Here is a 7,306-nt window from a genome sequence, read left to right as displayed (position 1 = left end):
GTGGCTATTATTCACTCCCTAGGATAACTTATTGTTTCTTAGCTAGAGGCTTGAATAATGCAATTTGTTAAAGAGCCAGGTCCCAAAATGTTTGCCGTGGATGGTATGCACCATCATGTTTAGCAATGGTCAAGGCTCCCCTGAGTCAGGGCCAGGAAGTTCCTGGTGATAAACAAATGAACAGCTTGGTTCATTGGGAGACTAGACTTGAGGAGTAAGTGTGAATGAGGGAGGCTCTGTCACAGACTTGAGAACCGAACTCCTCCCATCTCCAATAGCCTTGTGGAAGATAGGGAATTTGTGTCTTAAGTAATGTCATTGGGATATTACTGCTTCAGCCTCTCAATTGTTGGGATAACAAGTGTGTGTTGCTATGCTTGTTTTGGACTATCTCTTTGGACTTGCTCTCCAGGCCTGCATTTTTTTCCCCACAAAGGCAGTAGCTACTAAGTGTCCATTTTCCAGCACCATGCTAAGCAGTGGGGATCTGGCATTCCGGAGAAAGCCCAGGTTCTGCCTTTGTGGACCTCACAGAGTGCAATCTGTGGGGAAGACAGATGCCGGATGCTGCTGAAGCGGGTGAAGAAGGAACTGAGCCTACAGATTCTGCAAAAGCAGCTGCCGGATGCTCTGCTTCCGTGAACATAAAAGGTTGCATATGAGTGAACTTGGCAAAGGTCAAGGAAGGAAGCTACTCATACTGGGGTTGAAAGGTGTGTGTGGGGGATTGAAAATGTATGTATAAGTGGGAGGGGTGGTGGCAGAGGGCTACATGCAGCTGCTGTTGTTCAGCAGAAAGCATGTCTGACACCCAGGTAGAAGTCCAAAAACCACAGTCAGCTTGTGTCATATTCTAAAAATAGAAGAAAGATGTGCAAGGATTTAACTGGGGAAAAAGGAACGTGTGTGTGTGTGTGTGTGTGTGTGTGAGAGAGAGAGAGAGAGAGAGAGAGAGAGAGAGAGAATGTATGTATGTGTGTGCATGCATGTGTGTGCATGCATCAGCATGTGTATGCGTGAAAGAGAGAGAGTATGTGTGTGTGTGAATGCATGAATGTCCATGTATGTATGAGGTATGTGAATGTGTGTGTACCTGTGTGTGTGTGTGCATGCATCTTTAAAGCTGTAGAGTTTTGTGTTGTTGGAGACAGGTTCTTGCAGCACAGTCAGACTAGTCTCAAATCTGTCATCCTCCTGCTTCAGCCTCTCAATTGTTGGGATAACAAGTGTGTGTTGCTATGCTTGGTTTTTTTTTTTTTTTTCAAGAGAAGCCAAACCAAAATATGATAAGTAGATGGAAATGCTCGTTGTCCTGACTTGATCGGTATACATTGTAGACACCAGCTGGATATCACATGGAGCCAGAGAGATGCACATAATGCTTACATGTTGATATAGACTTAAGAACAAAGGTTCAGTTTGTAAGGGCTGTCACCAAACAGGCAGTCAGAGCAGAGAATGAGGGTGCATCCTAGAATGGAGGAGGCTCTTGTCCTAACAAAATTATCCCTTGGTCCAGAAAGTGTTTGTACAGCACCCATGATGTCGCAGGCATAGTTCCGCATGTGGCACACAAACAGAGATGTGGCGAGGCTCCAGGTGTGTGGAACCACAGCCCACCGGGAAGTTACTACAACCAACACCAGAGCCATTACAAGAAGGGCATCCGAGGTAATACAACAGGCTGAAGAACACTGCTCCTCCTGGCAGGTGGACTAAGACGCTTTCAGAAGCCGAGCAGAGTGCTGATGTTAGAGCAGAAGTATGTCCAACCTGGGTCCCATCAACTCTTACAAGGCCATCTCCTCCCCATGATTTTGAGTGGACAGATAGTCCTGGGGGCTGGGGCAGGAGGGCCTGAGAATAATCCCTCTGGTTCACAAAGATTCGGGACCTTGGATGTTTGACACTGGATATGTTCCATTCTTTACAGGTCTGGCTGTCCACAGTTAACATTCTCAGACAAGGGCTCACACCCCGTTCTTGTAAGCGACCTGACAGAAATGAGGTTATTCCAAAGAGATACCGTGTCTCTCAATCTATCAGGCTAGTGACACAGTGGACTCCAAGAAATGGGAATGTCAAGAATTTTGAGCTGGGGGGAGGGAAAGCCTTCAGCTAGGTGGGACCTTGGCTCCTGCAAAGAGACCTCACACCTTTCAACATTTAAAAGACCACCTTTCAGCAGGAGATGGGCTTCCAAACAATGATGCGTCTGTCCTGGATAGGGCCTCATTTTCATCAGGGTTGCTCAGGTGTTCATAAACCTGGTTCTTTCTTCAATCTTTCTTCAGTTCTCCAAAGATAGACTTACGGGGTTCACAGGACCTCTTTGTCCCTCTTCCTAAAGTGACCACATTGAATAAATCTCCTTTTTCTGCCTTTTACCATAAATTTTAATCAAGAAAGGGTAGGTGAACCTGGCCATTGGGCATAGACTGTGACTCCAAGTTCAGTATCATTTTGTGTCATGCCTAGGATTAATAGCTCCTTCCAGAGTGGTGTGTGTGTGTGCGCGCGCACATGTGTGATGTATGCATATTCAGATGTGTATGGGCACAAGTGTGGGTGTACGTGTGCATGTACTCGTGTGCAGGAGTTTGTGGAAGTCAGAGGTCGACAAATATTGGACATTTTCCTAGATGGCTTTCCATCTTACATGCTTAGACAGGATCTCTCACTTGAATCCAGATACCACCATTCTGGCTAGTCCAACTAGCCACCCCATTCCAAAGGGTCCCATCTGGTCTCTTGAGTATTGAATCTCTTGTGTGCTTGAGTGACGGCCCTCAGCATTCACCCCCACATTTATGTAGGAGCTTGGGGTGGGAGTGGAGGGCGCAAACTCCAGTTCTGACACTTGAGCCACAGGTGTTTCATCCGCAGAACCTTCCTCCTGCCTACGCAGCTCCTTTAAGTTTACCTCTTTCTTGTTCTCTTCCACGCATGTGTTTAGTGACCTTTTAATTTTAAAACAGAGATGAGCTGATCACAGGCAGGGCGGAAACGGCCCGGACGCCCGAGCACGTCGCCGCCGCAGTCTATTGCACAGATAGAAATCTCCAGCGTCGATTAGGGAATATGCGTTGAGCTCTGCTCATTAATCAGCGCCTCCTGATAAAGTCTGCAGCAGCCAGAGCGGTGTGTTCTTTCTTTCTCTTTACAGATATAAAAGCCATATCAGTATCTTTATCGATCACTACCGCTATTATTATCAGAACACGCGCGCTCTCTCTCTCTACCGACTCTTCCCCTTCACGTGCTCCGTCTGAAGTCAGAACAGGAAATCAAGGGAAAGTTTCATGTCTGAGGTTTGTGTTTCTCATGACTTGGAACTTGGAGAAAGAGGATGTGTGACCAAGGACAGATCACTTCACTTCTCTGAACCCCAGTCTTACTGACATATTATGGTTTGATCTGAATCGCTGCCCCACGGGCTTGCTTCCCTGGACCCCGCCCTCGCCCCCGCCCCCTAGCTGATAGTGCTATTTGGAAAGCCTGGGGAGCCTTCCAGAGGTGGGACTTGACTGGCAGAAGATCTGTGAATGTTCTACCTGGACCAAAGTTCCATCATTTTCTGCAGACATCATGGTCCTTGATACAAGGAGCATCCACCACACACTCTCATCACGGCAGCCGCCATGATAGACTGCAACCCTTTGAAACCATGAGTCACGGTGAATCTTCCATCCCTTAAATTATTTCCGTCGAGTATAGTGGTCACGTGGTCACCTAAGAGTCACTCCCATAATGGTCATTCGACTTGGGATGTTTAAGTAACAGCGAACCAGATGCCTTTTGAATAAAGTTCCCCAAAGTGACCCAGAGAGTCTTCAGAAACACATATGCAAATCATATGTGTGGATCAGATCTAGGCAGTAAGGGATAGGGCTCCCTTGGGATGCTGTTGAGAGGAGCCCTTGGAGATGGTGCTCTGGCAGGATGCTATTCAGAAGAGCTCTTAGGGATGGGGCTCCCTCAGGATGCTGTACAGAGGAACCCTCAGGACCTGCGTGGGAGGCAGCCACTCTGCCTTTCTGTTGAGCTGTTTCCTTTTACAGTTTTCAGCCCACATTTCCCAGAGTTCAACTCGTCCTCAGCTTCAGCGTCTCTGGTAAATGTTTTCTAGTCCATACCACTGCCCTTCAGCATCTGTATTTCTTTTCTTTTCTTTCTTTTTTTTTTGCCAGGCAAAATCATTTATTTTTTGCTTTTACCACTAAAGCTCCATGGAGTGAGTTTTAGATCTCATCCCAAAAGAACTTTATTGAAATGCCAAGAATTTATTTCATCTCAAAAGAGGCCCAAATAATGGACTCAAAGAAATCAAACCCATGTTCAGTACATATATATTTCATGCCTCCAACTCCCCGAACTGAACACACTATGTGAATATAGTAGATACTCACTACAACTTTAATTTGACAATCAACAGGCAACTCTGTCTCTACACTTATGTTTATTAAAAACTGACAAACAAACAAAACCTGTACAAAAGATATCCCCAAATTCCTTATCAATTTGAAACAGTAATCTTGAGAGACATTATTGCCTAGGACCCCCTCTTCCTCTGCTGCGACCACGTCCTCTTCCTCTACCCCGGCCTCGACCTCTTCCTGCAACAGCTTCTCTTTTCTTAGATTTCACCTTAGGTTCAACATCCACAAGTAGTGTATCTAGAGGTAAGCTGTCTGGTAGAATAAAATACCGAATGTTATCGCCCTAAATACTCAATGTTTCCAACTGTACAGGTTCTCTGTTCTTCAGAGTCATTTTCATAGCTTTAAGGTGTGTGTTCATGCTGACGTCTACACCTGTGATTGTTCCATAGACTTGTGTCCCATTCTTCAATTCAATAGTTACAGTTTCATGACTCAATTTCATCAAAAATCTCACGAGCTTCATCCTAGCGACGCAGTTCTCCCTTCTGGCCCGACTGTTCACGGAATTCAGGCTCCAGAGACCCACGGACTGGGGTTATGAATGGCCGGAAAAGCGCGGGGAGGCCTGTGGAAAGCCTCTTTCCTGTGCCGGCCCAAACAAGCTTCTCTGACCCTTCACAAGCTGAATGAACACTATCCATTAGCACTGGGAAAATGACAGTGACCCTTGTGCGAATGGCTGCAGGTGTGAAGCTCTACTTGAGATGCAGGTGTCTGGCAGAATTTTCAGTTCTCAGTCAGCAAACAAGAAGACCTGGACCTGTGCTTTGAGTCTCGTTTATACAGCAGGGGTCTCATCTTCCATCTCTCCTAACTAATTTCTTAATGGGTTTGATCGAGAAAATTTTATGGATTCCTCAGTGAAGTTACCATATACCTTTCTTCTTTTCCTCTCTCCATCCCTCTCTCCTTTCCTTCCTTCCTTTCTCCACCCACTAACAAAACAAGAGTCCATGTCATACCCATCCACGTGACAGGCACTCCACCCACTCAGTCCTTCCTGCTGCAGGAGCTCAATAAACATCAGTGGAATTGCTGTCCCGTTGGTAAATATCTCTGGCACTGAATGTCTACCGTCTTGATAGGCAGTGGGAGTATGAATGTCATTGACCCAACCATTTCCTTTATCTGAGCTGATGGCACAGTGGCCAACTCTGAGGCAAAGCCAGGAAGGGCATTAAGAGCCCCATCATCTCCAACACACCAGCGTGATACTAGACCGCCAAGATGCCAACCCAGGAAAAACGGAATGCAGATTTTCACATTTGCAATAAAATTCCTGTCAATCACACTTGTCCCAAGATTGAACTAATATCTGAGCTGTGAGATGACATTTTCCCCAATTTTTCTGTCAGTGGGAAATATTTGTGCCTGCCATATTGCCAGCCAATGCATACAACTCAAAGACAAGGGGACAGTCAGCATAAAGTTGGAAACAGAAATCTGAGTTAACCCGTCATGCATGTGATAATTGATGTCTGTGTCTAGTACCAGACACAGAATTCCTTATCCCACGCAGATCGTTTCTTAGCCAGTGAGAAGGTCCAAAAACAGAGCTGGCCAGATGCCACAGTCATGGTCATCACAACAGACACTTAGAATGAATGGCGAAGTGACCAAGAGTTAGATACCTTATTCTCTCCGACCACTTTCCTTGTATCCTGGCCGAGGGAACTGAGGCACAGATCCTCAATGGTATCCTGAGGGGAATCTGAGGGCTGAGAGTGGGCTCTCCTTTCAGGTACCTCAGGGCAGGTGATTACTACGTCACCAGGAAAATTCAGAGTCTGAGCCGACAAGACCCAAGTTAGTAACTGGTTGTTAATCTTGGGAATCTTGGTTTGAGGAAAGCTGGCCGTCGTATTCTCTCACACATTCACTTGAGTTAGAAATTCACAGTCTCATGAGATCTGAGAACCCAGCTATTGAGGAGGTGAACAAGGCACAGTCCACATGTCCTCGAAGCCCATGGCTAGGGATGAGGAAAACAGCCTCCGTGTGTTGGAAGTACTCTTCCACAAAGAGTGGGTTGGAAGCGCGTCTTCTTAGAGGGCCTGGATTCAATGCTTCTTTATATAAAGCAGTTAGGGAAGTGTTCAGAGGTCCAACAGGGGAATTAATCAGCACAACACCCTCACCCCCTTCCAGTGTCTGCTGCTCCAGGCACCATTAGGGAGGTGTCAGCCATCACTCAGCTGGCTTCTCAGAGCTTTGTTCTTGAGGTTCTGTTCTTCAGTTATTTCAGAGGTTGAAAGGAAGAACCCATCTCCCATCTCTAGCTCAGGTCTTGGGAAAATGGGATAGAACACAAACCATTCATGACAAGCTTCTTAGCTATAGGTGGCTACAACTTCTCTCCTCCTTCCCCAGGATGACTGAGGTGCCTGCAACACAGGCTTATTGACAGTGATGGTATCCATTATCACGTTAAATCTTCAGTGTAGGTTTTCTCTGTACTACAATAGAAATAATTGGTAAGCATGCATATTGTTTGTGTTACTTAAAAGAAGATGTACCTGTAGTCCACGTGCTTAAGACACTGGGACTAGAAGACTGCCACCAGTTCAAAGCCAGTCTGGGTGGCATAGTATATGTCTGGCTAGCCAGGCCTACATAATAAGACCTTGTCTCAATTAATAATAATAATAATAATAATAATAATAATAATAATAATATAGAGAATAGACTCCGGGCTTTATTTGTCATTTATTGCAACTCACAAAAAATGACTCATGGTAAGAGCTGTGGTCTCCAAGTGCAGCTTTGCAACTGTCTTCATCTTATACTTAGTGAAGAAAGGAGATGCTATACCCAGCTCTGCCTGTAGAAAGCGCCATCACACGGAAACTTCCAGGGAGTGACTC

General features: G+C 45.8%; 1 pseudogene; it reads right to left on the bottom strand.

The window, feature by feature from the left end:
* Positions 1–4,190: 4,190 nt before the first annotated feature.
* LOC110295505 (small nuclear ribonucleoprotein Sm D1 pseudogene) lies at positions 4,191–5,004 on the bottom strand (annotated as a pseudogene).
* Between the last annotated feature and the right edge of the window lie 2,302 nt (positions 5,005–7,306).

The sequence above is a fragment of the Mus caroli genome, unplaced genomic scaffold (assembly GCF_978045245.1).
Source record: "Mus caroli unplaced genomic scaffold, Mus_caroli_1 scaffold_4, whole genome shotgun sequence".
In the NCBI taxonomy this organism is placed as follows: domain Eukaryota; kingdom Metazoa; phylum Chordata; class Mammalia; order Rodentia; family Muridae; genus Mus; species Mus caroli.
The sequence above is the reverse complement of the archived record's forward strand: the minus strand, read 5'-3'. Positions and strand labels throughout refer to the sequence as shown.